Source organism: Linepithema humile, chromosome 5 (genome assembly GCF_040581485.1).
Source record: "Linepithema humile isolate Giens D197 chromosome 5, Lhum_UNIL_v1.0, whole genome shotgun sequence".
NCBI lineage: Eukaryota > Metazoa > Arthropoda > Insecta > Hymenoptera > Formicidae > Linepithema > Linepithema humile.
Genome location: NC_090132.1, coordinates 5,313,662 through 5,332,747, shown reverse-complemented (window position 1 = coordinate 5,332,747; position 19,086 = coordinate 5,313,662). Strand labels below are relative to the sequence as shown.

At 34.4% G+C, this 19,086-nt stretch overlaps 2 protein-coding genes across 6 annotated transcripts in view; one reads left to right on the top strand and one right to left on the bottom strand.

Annotated features, from left to right (window-relative positions):
* The window catches only part of LOC105670149 (uncharacterized), a 138,327-nt gene extending 133,226 nt beyond the window's left edge, over positions 1 to 5,101 (bottom strand). The window contains exons 1-3 of one of the 4 annotated variants that reach the window (XM_012363494.2): positions 5,065 to 5,101; positions 3,724 to 3,932; positions 3,269 to 3,338 (exon numbers count right to left, since the gene is read on the bottom strand). The gene's annotated coding sequence lies outside the window, so the exon portion shown is untranslated. Of the gene's footprint in view, positions 1 to 3,268; positions 3,339 to 3,723; positions 5,043 to 5,064 lie in introns of those variants that run through there. The other 3 variants (XM_012363493.2, XM_012363496.2, XM_012363497.2) reach the window with 3 other exon arrangements.
* The window catches only part of LOC105670148 (dipeptidase 1-like), a 93,986-nt gene that overhangs the window by 24,684 nt on the left and 50,216 nt on the right, over positions 1 to 19,086 (top strand). The window lies entirely within an intron of this gene.

The window sequence follows — 19,086 nt, the reverse complement described above, 5'->3', positions numbered from 1 at the left end:
ATTGAACAGTTAAGATTAAATATTACCTTTTTTATCTTTAAATTATTATAATAAAATATTAGAAATATAAAAAACTAAGGAATACAATATTCTTTCTTTCATTTGTACAAGCAAGAAAAAAAGTAATGCAAGGAAAAAATGGTTGAGTATATTCCAACGAGCCAATTATGTAAAAAGATCGTGTAACATTTCTCAACACTAATTCCTAGATTATGTTTCAATGTTTTAGATACATTTTGCCATTACATCCTACGTCCACATTTATTCAGTAAAATAAAATATACTTCCTCTCGAATTACGGTAAATTATATTGTTGAGCGCTTTGTTAACAGTAAATAATGTTACCGATGCGCCGTATTTCACCCATGTTCAACGCTCCGGCAACGCGCGGCAATACACGCTTCCTCTGCGCTTGCCGCATTTCTAGCACATGCATGCGCAGGACATGTTCAACACGTAGCACATACCGTACAGCAGGCGAGGGCCCCCTGATGGGTATTAAGTCGTCTTAAATAGCGAGGGCGGCACCCCAAACTAACGTGAAAACTAAGCTCACCAACTAAACGCTCTCGCTGGACGTGTAATTCCTTAATATTTACAGGCAACGCAATTGCCTTTTACACGACAATTTTCCTCTTTGGATAAATTGCCTATTTTTTATGTACGTTGCAACAGCTATTTAGAATTCATAAAATTATGACAGAAAATTTATATGAATCCATAATATAATATACACGAAGAAATAAAATAATTTGCAATTAAATGTATAAAATATCTATAACTGAATTCTGTCAGATTTATTTAATTTCTTTACAAAATTTATTCGAATTATATCTTTCAAAATTCATCGTATGATCAACTGATAATGGAGAGTGAACGTAGCCTATTTGCCAAATGGTAAACAGGTGCGATAAAAAGGCAATTGCGTTCGATAAAAACGAGTAGCTTTTAATGCAACTGTAATTTCCGAGCGAGGTAAATGAGGGAGTAACACAGCTGGAGACGTCGCGTTGCTAATCTGAACGGAATTAGAAGACGCTCGTGGCCAGACACTCTTGAAATTACATCGGGTGAAACAATTCCCTCAAATCACCGACTAAACGAGGCATATCGCGCGCGCATACCCTATCTGCCCTTATCGCACGACGATAAACGAGTAATGACAACAGTAGTTGTTTGTACTAATGCTGAGCTATATCAGTCGCGACCATCTTCACACGTATGTATACATGGCTTGTACACGGCACGTAAAATTTCCCTTGTGCCATTATGTAGTATCTTCCCTCTTAGAAATTACTTTTAGAATTACGGAAGTTACAGAGAAACAAGTTACTCCTAGAGTTTCAAAGAAAAATGTAACGCGTTCATACAAAATAACATTTAACAGGAATTTCATTCTTTCAAGAAGTCCAGCTAAAAGTGCATTTACTAAAAATTTTTACACAGAAAAAAAATTACATCAACAACATTCGTCTGACTAGATTGAATCCTATTAATTCAACAACAGTATTAATGAAATAAATACGTCGCACCTTATTTTAACTAATATTGTCATTGAATTAATAAGATTATTCTAATCTGAATGCTGTTGATACATCTTTTTTCGTGTACGATTTATAAAATTCTTAAAATATCAGTTTTTTTTTAAATCTGATTATAATGATTCTTGATAATAAAATCTTTGTGAAACAAAATTCTTCTCGTTAAGTATAAATATTCAAAGAAACAAAAATTATTCAAAATTTTATAAACTGTTAACATGTTTTATTATTTTTTAAATAAAATTTGAATAATACTTATAATAAAAAATTTAAATAATTAAAATGTAATCGGCAAATTTTAAGAAAATTAATTTTAAATAAAAAATAATGAATGAAATAACACAAATAAATTATGAATAGAATAGCGAGGTTTAATTTGATCCTTATCAGTCAGTGATATATTACATAATGGCCGAGAATTCACATGGGATGTTAGTAATTTTCGGTACGGCCTTCTTTGTTTAGTACAAACTGTTTGCGCACAAATGCAACCGCACACAATTGCAGTCGTGCAATACATTCGGTCACGTGCGGTCCATTGCGCGTTGCATCACTGCAGAAGCCAGGGTGTAGCTCCACAGAGCCGCAACGTTATCGCGTCTGGACCGGAGCGCATTCTCCGCCACAAATTAAGCTAATCAAACAAAATAATAATGGTCGTGCAAAACAGAGTGCCATGTCCTACGGCCGTAGAATGTTTCGACCGCGCAAATACCGAAGTGATTATAGTGTGTACTATTGTAGAAACATTGTGTTTATTGCAATTGTCGATATCAAAATATAAAATAACTTGTAACATAAAATTCAAAATTGAAAAAATAATGTTTCAATAAACATAGAAATAAAAATAAATCAGAAATATAGAAAGCTGATAATTAAATTTACATACCTTAAACAAATTTTTTAATACAAAAGGATCTCTGCATTGTATATTACTTTTTATTAATTAACCATATGTTAATTAATTTCCGATTGCATCGATGTATTCTCTCAGCCAGAGTTTGAACATCGATTCGATACTCTACATAAAATCAGGAGGAGGAGGAGTGCACGATTATGTACAAACTCCATGTAGCATAGAACAGCAAATTCGGCGATCATTAATTTATTCCGTAACTACCTATCCGTGAAAATCTACATTCATGGCTTGATGGATCGTGTATATCTAATAGTGTGCGCCCCTTCTCTTTCTGAAGGTTATCCCTAAGCCGCAATTGTTGATGTTTGTTTTGATAGAAATTCATAGAAGTGGTACGTTATATTGAAATAAGATTTTCGTAACTACTAAATAACATCACTGCAAGGCAGACAATCTCAAAAAGAATAGTATCGTATTTCATAATTTGTACTAAAAATTTAAAAATCTAATTGTAAGAATTATTTAATTTTAGAAATTATAATTGAGAATTTCATTACAAATACGTGTAACGACTTATTAAAGAATAAGTTTAAAAATTTACAAAATTGAAAATTTTATTAATATAATTAGAAATAAAAATTATGAATAAAAATATTTATATATAAAATTGATTTATTAATGTAATTAATAAAAAAATATAATTTTGATAAAAATCTGATTTACCTTCTACTTAAATATGCTAAATGTTCTTTCAGAATTAAAAAGCATGCCGAGCAAATAAATATTATCGTTCATAAGCGCATTGCAGATAAATATCAAAGACAAGGAGGAGGACATAAACATAATTTGCATATAAAGTAAAACTCACCGTTGTAGAACGATGTAGAACGGTGTAAAACGTTGTAGGACGTAGTCACAAAAATTAGAAAATGATAGATCTGTAAAAAAAAAACAAAAAAATTTTGACGTTTTAAAAAATTGTTCCATAAACATTAACAAATCACTGAACCATTAAAGAATCAATTTAAAAGTTGGCAAGAAAATTGCAAACTTTACAATTACAATATTACAAATAAATATTATACATAAAATTTTTTATTTATAAAATTAATAAGAAGCATAATCTTACTGCGTTTACAATGATAAGCTCTTTTTTGTAAATATAAAATTTAGTTCATGCGATGCAATAAATATGAATCCTTTTTATTATTTAATTTACAAAACTGGATTACAAATATTTATATTTTGCTCATTATAACGATATCAAAATTCCATAAATGAATAAATAATTAATCATGAAATATAATATTAAAATTTACTCACCATCCAATGTACAGCCGTTACAATCCATTGATTCTACCACACTTCGTGGTTCTAAACACATGTTGCTCGACGTCCACATTTATATAATATTAATTAACACTCACAATACACAATACACAATACGACCAATTAATTCATACGATATTCCCGAGTTTTTCAACGCGAAACACGACGATCGCTTGTAACTTTACCCAATATTCCCGCTATTACTGAAAAACATATTCGTTATTTTATGGTTTAACATACTCGAAAGACGGAAAAATTTCGGATCGATGCTTTGGCGAGCACGACATGTTCGACACGACGAATGCGATTAGTATTACGAATGTCAAGAAACTGGTGATCGAACGCACAAAATAATACTCTACGACGATCGTCACTCGATTCCAGACTACCGACATAGCCATGACACGATGAAAAAATTCAAGAATATATATAGAGGCAACTTCGCGGACTGACGCTTGGCGTTTCGACAAGCAATGTTCGACATGACGCGACGGATGCGATTTGATGATTCGGCGAGCAATGTCCAACATAACACGACGAACGCGACTTGACGATTCGGCCAGCAATATTCGACATGATACGAGCGCAATTGTCTTTACGAACATCGAGAGACTGGTAAACGCGATCGTACGCACTAAATAATGCTTCACGAAAATCGCCCGTGGCTCGATTCAGTAGTATCAACATGGTGAAGAAGCGCTGCAATGTATAAAGAACGGAGACAACTTCGCACCGACGCTTCGACGGAGCAACGTTCAAGATGACGCGACAAACGCGACTTGACGATTCGGCCGGTAATATTCGACACGATGGGCGCAATTGTCTTTACGAACACGGAAAGACTGATAAACACGATCGCACGCGCTAAATAATGCTACGAAAATCGCCCGTAACTCGATTTCGTATTATCAACACGGTCAAGAAGCGCTGCAATGTATAAAGAACGGAGGCAACTTCACACCGACGCTTGGCGATTCGACGAGCAACGTCCGACATGACGCGGTGCGACGAACGCGTTTGATGATTCGGCAAGCAATGTCCGACATGACGCGACGAACGCGATTGTCTTTACGAACATTGAGAGACTGGTAAACACGACTGCACGCATTGAATAACGGAGGCAACTTCGGACCGACGCTCGGTGATTTGGCAAATAATGGCCGACGCGACGCGACTGACTTTCCAAGTGCCGAAAGACTGATAATCGCGATTGCGCACAGTAAATAACATTCCGCAGCAATAGCTCGTCCTTTGATTCGACTCTCCCGACATTTGTTGCGAATAATATTTACTTTAATAAACATAAACACGCGTAAGACACAGGACGATACTTACTCGCGTCCAACACCACCGCCGTCTTCTCGCGAACTACTTCGTGACGCGCAATAGATCTCGTGACGTCACGATAATCACGTGATCCGCGTGATCGCGCTCAATTCAGATTCAATACTGCCGCCAGTTTCAAAACATATCTATAAAAAAATACATTGCGCGCCTAGTTTGCTTATTATGTATTCTCGGAATTTTTATTCTCTATCATCGTATTTATAAAAGATTCTTGACCTTTACAATGCCTGGCGAAAGAAAAAAACTTCATTCGGGAATATTACTCTCTAAAATATATTATTACAAATAATTAATGGTAATAATGAATATATCTTGATTAACACAATAATACACATTTCAAATTGCGTAATATAGATCGTGTATATTTTACATTGTAAACAATATACATGAAAACTCAACACAGTAGTCTACGCCAATAGTGTAAATGTAATTGCACGGCTATCGCAGCCGTAGGAAACCATAAACATCGCTCGTGCTTCCGTCGAGGCGCCGACTATTTTGGAACCGCGGCAGTGTAATTTTCCAGGAAGCGAAATGGTCGACGCGTCATGATTGAGTAAATACAAACTGCGCGTAATTCCGCGTCGCTTTTATTTTGAAATGGAAATAATTTCATAAATAATTCTTAATTTGTACGACGGCGATCGCGCAGCGTTATGTTTACGCTTTATTCGATATTTTCGACTAAATATTGACGATGTGACGTGTCGCGACACAAAATAAACATTCGAGCTAAACATTCGAATGAAATCGTACCAAAGCTTCTGTAATATTGTATTGCCTGAAACACTTTTCAGATAAATTAGTAACTTACATTTTGCAAATATTAAATGTAATGATGTACATTTTCTTCTGGTAATGTAATAATTGAAAAAATACATATTTAAAAAATGCTGTGTAATAATCTAAAATAAAAAAGCGAATTTAACAACTGCATAATTTAAATAAATAATTTGTTTCAATTTTTGAATTACAATGTTATATGTAATATAAAATAATATTATCTTAATTTAGATTAAAAAACATTATTGAGGTTCTTACAATTTTGAAAGAAATTGTAGCAGAAAATATATAAGATATTTACGGCTTATGTCAACCGAAATTAAACGACTTTCTTGAAGAAGCAGTAAATCTTTGTAACTCATTTAAGTATTTTTTAAGATTAAATCGTGCTCTTAGAGTTTACGATTTACAACAAAAATTGACCTGCAAGAAATTATCGGATTTAAGGCAGAAGAGTGCTTATTGTATGCATTGGATATTAAAAATAATTTTCTTTTTAATAGAAATTTTTCAGTGTAATTTATTTTGCACAATTTATTTTATGCCATAGATGAATTAACTCTATTAACTCCACATCTTAATATTGTACCTCAACTAATATTTAAACTTTACATACTTTTATTAAAATTTCTCTCTAAGATATAATACGTTTCTTTTGACAAATTGAGTTTAATGTAATGCGGTCTCGTGGCCTAATTATCGGACGGTTCTTATCCTTATATTCATATTACATTTGAAATAGTAATAAAGTATATTATATCATTTATCCATAAATATGCCGATAAATATGTCGTTCCAATTTATACAACTTATTCGTACATATATATTCTTTACAGTTTCAAATTTTTATTCGCAATTTTTTATTAGTTTAATCTTTGATCCAAAGGCTTGTATCACACCAGTTTTCGGCGCCGAAAATATAAATCGCAAAGTTATCGAACTTCGCAAAACCGCGACTTCTTGTTTCATTTTTCATTCGACACTGAAAGTTGTGCAAGCTCGCACGCGCGATCCGCGGGCGCCGAACTCGCGAGATATGGTAGGAAAGCTCATTTTTAACTTTCGCAATGGCGAAGGAGAATAGAGTATATTTTTGGGCAGGCAAAGTTTCAGGAATTTCTACTTCAACAAACTCGATGGGGGGCGGGGAGGGAGGGGGGAGTTGCGGAATTGAACTTCTCACTAAAGCTTTAAGACGCGGTGCGCTTCCTTCGCTAATGCCTTCTCGCTATCGCTGCACTTTTCAGATACAAAAGAGCGAGTACAACACTACTAAACAGAAATTAAATAAGAATTAAACTTTGTACAACATTTCAAATTAATTTCAAATTAATTTTCTAAACAATACAACTTTTCTAACACACTTGTTTTTTGCGATTATTATTTATTATTAGTAAAGTATATGTATAAGTCATGCATACATATTATTATCGATTATTGTCTCATTGTGAACTATTTATCATAATTCTTATAATAATTTTTATAATATTTTTACAAGACATTAATATTTTTATTATATCGATTGATTTACATAAATATATGTACATTAAGGAATAAGTAACTTTTAACTATTCGAGAATTCTTAACGTTTCTTTTTAACGTCTGCGTTAAGGGCACCATTCTCGTAGCAGGAGAGAGGCCAATACCCCCCTTTTACATCTACATAATACTTTACTTATCCTACTTTTGGCCCTCCGTTTGGAAATCGAAGCTTGCAAAGTCGCTTCTGGTGAGCGAAGCTCTGAAAACCGAAGTACCCGGAATCGAAAGGAGTAGCGATTTTGCGTAGTACTGGCAAGGATTCTGTGATATACAGGATGGCCCTTTCGTATGCCTCGCACGTTTGCTCGTATTACATATGTATGATGCGCATTTTATCCATGCTGTAGGATACGACGTACACGAGCGTGTATACATGTACGTAATGTCGCTGTCACGCGATCGAATATTCAATGGTATTCTCGGTGAACCAGGGTCAAAATGAGGAAATATGCGTCAACGAATAATAATTCGTCGATATCCGACTGTATAATTTCCATCAAATTTGACTAACAAAATATGCATGATCCTGTTAGTATACCAAAATGACAATAATTATGTCGAACAAAAGTACATTGCACAGTATAATATTTTTCTACTAAAAATCATATTATTCACCGACTTTCTAGAATAACAATTCTATTGATTCTCTTTTTTTGTACATGAGAAAAGAGACTACGAAACATCTCTGGAAACAATAACGCACAACTGTATTCTCACATAAGCTTGAAATATTACTCAGTGGTTGAGAAAGGAGGATGTTGGTACCCTTCCGAGAATTATATGGCAGAAAATACTTTGTCCTTATATACCAAAGTTCTAATTTGTTTGCTTTATACGTAATCCTCTCAGAAAGAGTAATATCTAAAAAAGAAACACATTTTATTGCTGATTTATATTATGAATTTTCCATCTCGGAATTATGATGAACATATTTACGTAGTGTATTAATAAATAAAATGAATTATTACTATACTGACAATGGCTTTATCATAAACAGAAGCGAGCAACATGAAATAATAAACTATGAAACAAAATTAAACATTCATGTTTCATTTCCGGAATTATAATTGTTGAAATAAGAGATTAATTTTATTTTAGAGATTAAAAAATGTAATATTTTCATCCCCAGTTCGATAATATAAAGGTACAGAAAATTGTATCTTACAAATATCACATTTCCATCACAGTTAAATTCACTCCTACATATCTGCAGCGCCGCGAAATCTGAGCTTACCGAAATCATACGAATTTCAATCCCAGCTTTATCCGTAGCAAGTTGTTGATGAAATTTTTCACATTCCCGCGAAGTCAACGCGACAGGAAGTAAATCAAGGGGGAAAACTGCGAGCAAGGTAAGTGCTTCTCCGGACATGCTAGAAATATGGGTTTCTGGTAGCGACGAGAGTGGGTGGCTAACGTCCCCTGGGAACACGAACGGAAAGGATTCTTTACGGACACTCTCGATAGGAAACAAGTCGCAGGAACGCGTGAATTCCCACGCGTGACATTGCCCGTGTTACATATGTACATACGACTCTCGGTGTAGTCTCCCACGGGACTATACCCTTGTCCAGGATATTACCTGTGGAGAGAAAGTTCGCCCAGCTCCGCATCGCGCGGACAAAGTAATTTATTATCATTAAATTATTTACCGCACCGCGTGTCGTCAAGAATCGCAAAACAAAAGAGCAGTCAAATGTTGGATAATTCACAATTTTTTACAATAAATTTTCATTTCTTTAAAAAGCTTTTTCTTGTAAAATAAAGCAACGATCTATTTCTTGGTTTGTGCAAATTTCAAGTTTTATTGTAAAATATATTCAAATTATAAAAATAATGAACAATTTAATGTATTTTATAAAATTAATTTTTTATATAAAATTATGTTTTTTTGCAGTGTCATTAATTTTATAGTAGGAATAAAATTATGTGAAATAAAAGTCATTTTATAGTACAATTTATTAAATACTCTTCAAATTGATATCTTAATACATATCAAATATTTGCAGCTGCGACATTATTAGCGGTGAAAATAAAATCTTTTTTGCCACAATTTTTATTTCTCTTACGAGTTTTGCAAATAGTGATCACGATCCTGGAATACGTACAGCTGCAATACGACAATTCTTTATAGATTTGGAATGGCACAGTAATGACCTCGTGGGCTTACATGGTGAAAGGAGTTTCCTGATCTTATTACTTTGTTGATCCTTCACACGTTCGTCCGAGGATCAGGATTGTGATTCATCGAATTAGAGGCAGCCGGTGTGTACCACAATCGGCTCATCCGCTATCTGTCGACTAGCAGAAGGTGTCATTCATTCACGCCACTATTCATTAAATTCTATGTATGTTATATGCTATTACTGTTAAACGTCATATGTATTAAAGTTTGATATATAAAGCTTTTGCTGAAATTTATCAGGATATCTTTCTGTTTAGATAAATAATTATAAATTTCTGATGTAGTTCTGATATGAAAATTGTTACACGCAGTTGCAATTGAAAAATAAATTTCCAAACAGATAAACTGTTGATTAAACGGCGTTCCGGAGATTTTGCTCTGCCCGTACTGTATATTATCATAGCTGTTTAGCTGGTGCATGAAACTACGCAAACGCGAACATTATGTGGTAATATGGAGATATTTTTATAACGTGTAAACAGTGCTCTGTAAACAGGAAATTGCAAGTTATTTCCGATTATTAGATATTGCATGTTAATTACGGTTCGTGTCATTGCCTTTGGCATATACATATACCTACTTTTTAAATATAAGATAAACGATATATATATATACACACACACACACACACACACACATATATATATATATATGCATGTAAACGTAATTTTCATTTCTAATATTATTTGAGAAATCAATGAAAATTTTTATGCATATAAAGTTATTTTAACGCAACACAGCGCAGTTTTTCATTTCCGATAATTAAATTTCGTAACTTGATATTAATGAATATTACAAAGAAAATATATTATCAAGGTACAGCAGCATGTGGATACGACGATAATAGAGATTCACGTTGCATTCAATGTATATTCAATAATTATATCTACACTTTATTTAAAATTTACATATCCATTATAAAAAAATAAGTCAGATTGTATACATTAAACAAAGCCGAATAAACAAGTTGCTTTTATAAGTACAAAAATTTATTTAAAAAATTTCACATGCATAATTAATCAACTGTCATAATTAGCATCAAGATCCGAATTTTTAATATATACATATTACATTACTTGGAAGCATTAAAGTGATTTATAAGAAACTGTAAATTTAGTAAGATGCCAATATTTATCAATGACTTCTCTTCAACACACTAGGTTTCTGCAATATATGGTATTCTGTCTTTACTGATCGATACCTGCAACTATTAATCTACACGAGTAACGATAATCGATCACTATTCGACGCGGTGTAACGATTTATCGCAGACGTTTTTCACCGAGCGTTCATTTCAATGTCTAGTGTCCGCATACAAAAGCAATTCTTCCACGTAAAACGAGATGCGATTTTCACAAATTACAGCAATTTTCATCGCTTTTACGTCTCTGATAATTGCTAAAAATTAAGCTAACTGGAGCGTTAAAGCTTTATCTAATATAAACCAAGAAATTGAAGAATCATAAAAAAAATTGCAATGGAAGAAAAAAAATTAAAAACGCAAACTTTCTCTGTTTCTCTTTGTTGTAAATTATAATGTGCTCCGTTATAACCAACAATAATATAAAATAATACAAATAGTAAAATCTTAATACTTGATAGTTAAAATATTACTTATAACAAATAATAGAAGGATTTATAAAATTAAAAGAAGCTCTGACAAGAACAGTATATAAGACAATTTTGTATAGACACATAATTGCGCTTTTACCTTTGACAAGTAGCCGTGGTGTGTACTGCTGTTGCAATTACGAGGCAATTACGTCACCTGCACTGCTGCAGTGAGCGCTTTGGCTTTGAGTGATCGCTGGCGAGTTCGAAGGAAGATTGCCGCGATAAAGAAACAGTTAAATCATATATACGCGGAAAACGGCGTAAAATTTAACGATTCAAGTTCCCGGCCTTTCCTTGGTATACAGGTACACTCCGTCCATTCGTTGGCAAGATGATGGGCAAGCTGCGAGGGTAGCAGGTGTCGAAAGTGGCGCAAACCCTGATCGCGTACACTCGCAATTTGAAGTAGAAGTCGATAAATCCAACTCTTACGACGCGCGAAATGGCACATTCCGAGATTAATTTCGTTCTGAGATTAAAATCCGTGCACGTTTCAGCCGAATTCCCATTGCGCGAGATACGTGTTGCGAGAGGGACGCTTCGAAAAGCTGCAATCAAAAGCTGAATGGCAATTTATCGATACATGCATTTCATTAGAGCCGTCGGAAGGTCGGAAATAAATATGTTATTGAATATTGCATAAATTCTGCCGGACTTTATCTTATATATAGTCTTATACATATCTCTACCATACTTCATTCTGAACAAATGTGTAACAATTTATTCATATATTTGGCTCGCAGCCAATTTAATCTGAACCGGTTAGACACAACTGACAATAAGAATTATATTGCAGTCAATATTAAACTATTTTACTAAATATAAAAATAAATTTAAATAATTTATTTATTTTAATAATTTTATTAAATAAAAAAAATATATGTATATGTAAACAATAATACAGAAAAGAGATATATATTTCTAAGGATACATTTTAAAAATATCTACATAGATGTGCAATGTGTTAAATATATTCAAGAACGAAGCATCACCGCGAGTCCATCGATCGCCAATATATAACGCCTCGTGTCTTAAAATTAAGTTCTTTCATCTAATAAGTAGTAAACTTATCCCTCGACAATACATCATGAAGAAAAGGAACTTTCTTGAAAGGGGGATAAATATCGAAAAGTAATCGGGGGTAAAGGCAGATGTTTTTGGAAAAGTCCACGATCCAATAGTACCTGGCAGCATCGCCACGACTGCGATGAACCTTCTAATACAGCCGAACCCCATGGTGCCACTCGCCTAAGATCAATAAAGCACCTTACCCCTCGGGATCACACGGTTCCAAGGATGCGACCGCAGCTCGCATCCTTGAGAAAATCACATCAAAGATGCTCTGTGAGGTTCAAGGATTTAAGCTTAATATAGATATGCACTCGAAGTTAATTGCAACATTTTCCGAACAATCTCTTTAGCGTCATTTAAAAAAATATTCTTTTTTTACTTTGCTCGTCCATTTAATGAATGTTACAATAAAGTGACATTTATCTTTTTTCACTAAGCAAAAAAATCGTTAATTAAACTGTATTGATCAGCGTCTTACGCAATACTTAATATAATTATTTAATTTTTTTTATAAAATAATTTATATATAATTATTATATTTATATAGTTATTATCTAAAATCTCTTTCTTATCATTCAAAAATAATAGATAAATTATTGTGTATCTATACATATTTAATGTAATTGTGCTATTCAGCAGCACAATTGTGTCAATACATCAATCAATAATGCGTAACGTAATCATGGAAAATAAAGTAGCAATAACTGATATCCGACAAACTATTACATCCGTTACTAATCAATAGTTTGATTAACGGTAATGGGATAAAACTTTAATTTATGCGCCATCGACAAGTCATCGATATTTGCGTTTGCAACGCGTGCTGATAACGTATTATCTTTAGCGATAATCCGACGCATAACCTGCCCCAATTATTTGGGCTAAACTAATTGAGCTGGTGTCGCCGCTACGCGTTATCCTATAACCCTGCGAGCGTTTTCACACTGAAAATCGATCATAATAATGAGCTGTGAAAAATCGAATAACGTTTTCGGATGGACAATCTCATTTTTTTGCTAGTCTCCCCGATTTTTTTCGGATTGACTCTCGAAATACACGTCTGGGTTAAAGTTACAAGTAAAACTAAAATCTTTTTACGGTGCAATTTCCAAATCAATTTACGTCGCGATGTCGCATTAGCTGTATAAAGTAGAAGTAATGCGTGTCTTTATTACCTTCTCGTAGATCCAGCAAAAAGCTATGTCTTTTAAAAAAGCCTCACGGGGCATCGCCGTTAATTTATATTTACGCGGACAATGACCTCAACAAAGGCCGCTTCATTGCGTCGGGTTCTTTAATGTCTCCCAAGGGCTGCTCAGAATCTTCATAAAGGAAATCCGTGGTCGCGACTATGATCCTCTTGCAACGCGTATCCGGCATCCTCTAATCTCAACGCGGGAGATCCCTCGGATAAAACAAGGGTTCCGACAAAGACTCGCCTTATCTCCGCCTCTCTGCTTTCATTTGTAATATTTATGCTATACGGTAGAGCGCAGACGGATACCATGAGAGCACCATACGGTCACCCTCTGTCCAAAGCAAATCTTTTAAACCCAACGACAAATCCTTGTGAAGTAAAATATTCAGACGTCACTGTTGAGTGGTTTTTCTCACTTATCATAATTATTATTACATATAAGTTCAAGTATTGTATCTCATTCATCCAAAGATTTTTTAAAATTTTTATCATAACAAGTTTTCTGCAGTTAAATATGCGTAGATCACATAAAATATAATACGGACAGCTTTAAAGAATCAAATTTAACAAGTAGATAGATTTCAAATAATTACATATTTAAATTAAGATTATTTTTTAAAATATAAACATAAAAAATATCTTTTAAATATTATTGCAAATTGTATGAGAATAATATAAAATATATTTACGTACATATAAAATTAATAAATTCTGCAAACTTCCTGTGAAATAAATAACGTTGCCATTTGTATTTGTAAAATCAATTGCTCCGATAATCACAATCGCTTACTAGTTGCTGTTATTACTGCAGAAAGCGGGATTGAATTTAGAAAGCAGTGTGAACTCTGGAAACTCTATGAACCATTGAAAACACATGCTCACCCCCTCACCACAACGCCTGCCCTCATCTTTGCCGTGACCGCAGCAATGCCGCAACAGCGACGCGTTTCCCCCGTACAAAACGGATGTTTCATTTGCGGATGCCATTATTGCAAGTGAATAAATGCCGCCGCTACCGACTCTCGCCGGTAGGATACCAGCCATTAATAACTCCCCGCACGACGAATAACCGGGGCCGCCCAAAGTGCAACGCCAACGGAACTGCCACCCCCGCCCGCCCTCCACTTGGCTGGAGAAAAACATATCGCATTGTCACCGCTCTAATTAATACCGCGCGATTATCAAATCTTCCTGCTTCGATTTACGCCGCGCGCAATATCCTCTACAGAAGTAAAATCGCTTTAAAACGATTAGTAAATTTCGCTTTTTAATCGCATAGATTTTATATTGACCAAATTTTTAATTGTATTGTTCTCGTAATAGAGTTGTGTAACATTAGGAAGAAATTATAACGAATATATGTCAGTTATGCGATTTTATGCGATGAGTAGTTTCGAAATTGTGGTTGTGCAGAATGATTAATATTAAAATTAAAATCCTTCATTATTCATCATCCAAATGGGATGTGGAGGTATAAATTAACAAGTATTACGTTACGTTTATCAGTATTAAGGAAAATTTGATAAATTAATATTATGCGAATACGTACAATCTATTCGTATAACTGACATCCATTCTACAGGTATATAAACTGCGCGCGAATCGTGCTCGATTTACGTTTAATCCGAGCGAATGCAATCCTAATTCGGATTGGACCGGCACCTGCACCGCACTTAATCCAAGCGTTAGCCAGGGCCAACCAGGTCACATGCATCACCTGCATTTCGACTGGTGCGCGTAGATCAGGTCCAAAATTGCGATGCGTGTGAATTTACATGGCGCACGTCGTAGACCTGACTTAGCCGCGGCCACACGTAGCTCGGACCTAATTTATATTTGATCCGTACAAATCCATCTCTGATGCATGGTAAACTAGCGGTGATCCAGAGATCCAAGCTAAGTCGCAGATGTAATCTACGTTTCTCTCTGTGTTTCCCTCTTCAAGATTAAAATTGCATGCAAACGATGCTCGAATGACCGACCCTTGCTTTCTATTTATAGACATAATTATCGCAGATCAAAATTTATGTAATATATCCAATTAATTATTATATTAGTGAAACTACAAATTATTTCTTCATATTTTATTGAATTAAATTTTAATGCTAAATTTTTTGTTGAATATTATACATAAAACTAATTATTACAACTTATCTAGATATTTCTGTATAACAAGTTAGCATTTTTATATATATTAACTCATTTTATGTATATTCAAGTAAATTTTTATTTTTGGTTTGGAAATGAACGATGTGGGAATGCAGCCATTACACGATTCCGAATAATATTTGAACAATTAACTAAATGTTAGATTATTCAAATATAGAATTCCCACATGTTATGCGCTGTTATCAAAAACATGAGGCTACCAATAACCGCGATATAGTTAAATCGTTAATAAATAATTCTACCACAACGTAAATTAGAAACATGATTATATTCAAATTATAGTCCGGCTCTCGTTTAAGTTATTCAAATCGTTAATCAAATACGAATATTGTATGATGCTCGCGTTACTATGCGCAACGCGGCGAATCCACGAGTGCATCTCGTTGCATTTTTAATACATATTTCATTTCGGCAAAAATTCATGCCGTCATTAATTCGGCATAAAAAACGCATATCCGTGAGCGCGTCGTCGTCGTAAATCTGCCATGCAGACCTGTACCGCGCAAACCGTTACACCGCAGGACTGATGATGTTTTGGGGCATACCAACAATGAAACTTCGTAAAACACGACGCGCGTCACGCGTCGCGGCGCACCGACGAGCGCGCGATTTATGCGAGCGCACCCGCCGGTACGCGACGGGCCGAACGCATGTACGTATATGGATAATGCGATTTCGGATAACAGCGCGCACGTACGCGTTGTCTAAATGCTGAACCGCATGTCGAACTGCGCCGTCAAACTCGATCAAGTTTCCACCGCGCCTCGAAGCAAATATTTTCGTTGCGCGCAGTTCGTCGAATTTGTTAAACGAATCGCAAATGAGTGATTGCATGCAAATAGGGACGTAGAGTTCTTTCAAATCGCTCGGAGAATTTAAATGCGATTCCGGCTTGTATTTGTTGCAAAACGACCTATGTTGACTGATAGGAGAGTAAAGTGAAAATACAGTAGGTTATACCATTGTTTAAATGACATAAAATTTAATTCTAGGATTTAAGTCTTTTTATTAAGTCTCTGATATATTAACCGATTAGCTCGAGTGTTTTATCAAATAGCTGTTGAAAAAATAAATAAAGTTCTTGCAACGTTTTCATCCAACAAAACGTTAGAAATAAGAAGTTGTTCTTTCAGACTCCCTACCTGACAGCAAATTAAATGAGCAAACGCGCACACAAGTAGAAACTATTTCTTTTGATATCGACACCAAAATAGCAGTCGTCGCGGCTGTTGCAGCTGTAATAGCGTGGTAACGACGAGACGAGTGCGAAACTTGAACAAGAGGGTGTACCGGCTTTCAATGACCCGTGGAAGTAGTCCCGGTTCTCGTGTTGATTTCTTACTCGTTTTTTTATCTTTCTCTGCAACGGGAGAAAAGTTTTTCGTTCTCGTTTTGCCGACGATCTCGTTTCAGCCGGGGGCATGTACAATTATACAAGAGCAGTAACTTGAAAATTTCCAAAAGGGACGAGCCGGTTAACAACAATGGAAGTAATGAGAAGCGAAGATACTTTATCTTTGAGCAACGTAACTACTAGCAACACGCGGAGAATTACTTCGTGAATGAAAGTTAAAACGCTTATGAATGGAGACCCTTTCGAAATTGTAATATCCATAGAACTTCTTCTTTTAAATTATTTAAACGCTCGCGTGGAAAAATATTTTTACAATATCAATTATATTATTAAAAAAGTTTCACACAATATTTACTTTTATTAGAAATATAATTTTTTATTTTAATATACATTTATTAACTGATTCAGTTTCATCATTATTATTTATCATTAAAGAATGTTAACCAAGAGTCATTTCTTGTCTCGCTCCTTTCGAATCTATGCGCGATAAAATTGGCACGATCGAGGAGCATTGAAAAGAGTTTTCCTGATTCATTCTAACCCATCCGGCTGTCAAACCTACCCCAATCGGCGGTATAATGGCGTAATAACGACAAACGTGACTGCGAGAGTTGGGATAAGAGAGCTTTCAATGCGTATGAAAGCAGCCTTCTCATACTTTCTGCACGTCTCTTATTTCACCCGAGCAGAGGGAAGTTGGGGCCGCTTCATTCTCACCCGACTTTACAGCCGCTGTTGTATATAATTATACGCAAAAAACAAAAAAACTGTCCGTAGTACTCTATCAAAAATTCTCCGCGCGAAAAATTGTGCTATTTATGCATTTATAAACCTGCCAGACACAAGTCATATCGGAAATTAAAATATATTTTTAAAAAATACTGCGCAAATTTTCCAATATCATATTTAATTCTCTTAACTTGGATAATCCTAGCAAGAAAACTGCACATACATAAACATCAAGAAAGTTCTTACAGAATTTTTTAGTAATTGTATCACGTGAAATCGGAAAGACACAGTGAAATTACGCGCGAAAAAGTCAACCTCTTTCAACCATTCTTTGTCTGAAAGAGACTGCATAATATTCTGAGATTTATCTATATTCTTCGCTGCTGAAACTTCACCACAAAGGATATTACGAAAGTTCCACCAACTTATATATTAATTAAAGTGCATTATAAAGTCAGATGTAATGATTTCTGCTCTACTACTTGATAAAGTGTGATAAGGCAATTTAACGATCAAATAAAGTGTTTAATAATAATTTCATGCTCTACCAATTTTCTAGAACTTTACATTAACTTCGATCATGGTTGACGTCTCTAGAGATTAATACAATATTAAATATATAACATTTTAATTAATTAGCCAGTGGTTACTAGAGTCTATTCACATTATTCAAGAGAATAATGAGTGTTTATTATATCCCCAGTTTTTTTATTTTTATCATATTTCTACATAATGCCGTAAAATAATGTGTGAAGTGCGCGCATCTGGTAGTTTAAATTTATTCATTCAAAAATAATCTCACCGAAGTTTACCGTGAGTTTGTCATAAATAATAATATTCGAGGCAAATGAAAGATATTAAGAAAATTATATGATATGGTTACAGCATTCAGTAATATATATTCACTTTTGCACTAAGCGAATTATTACAGCAAATTTCTCTTTATCAAGCACACTGCAGTTTATATTGCGCTATTATAAACTTATTATAAGCTTCTTTTAATGAGTTTTAATAAAATATTAGTAAGCTGTAAGTGCGTATTATGGCTTTATATCGTATTTCAACAAGGTTATCAAATTTCATATATATATAATTTCATATATATATAATTTCATATATACATATATATGCATTTATATAATATAGTTTGTAGCAATATATCAGTAATGTAAATTTTCCAAAACTCGCAACGACTTCAGAATAACATTACGATCCACGATATATCGCAACATCGGACGTGTTTCACCGGTTTCGCGATTCAGTTGTTTTCTGGCTGTTTTTGCACGCGGCGCGCTTTTTATTTACACCAAAGTTGCATCGTTTATGCTGCCGTCAAGCGTACCAGCTAGCGCGACCGTGCGATTC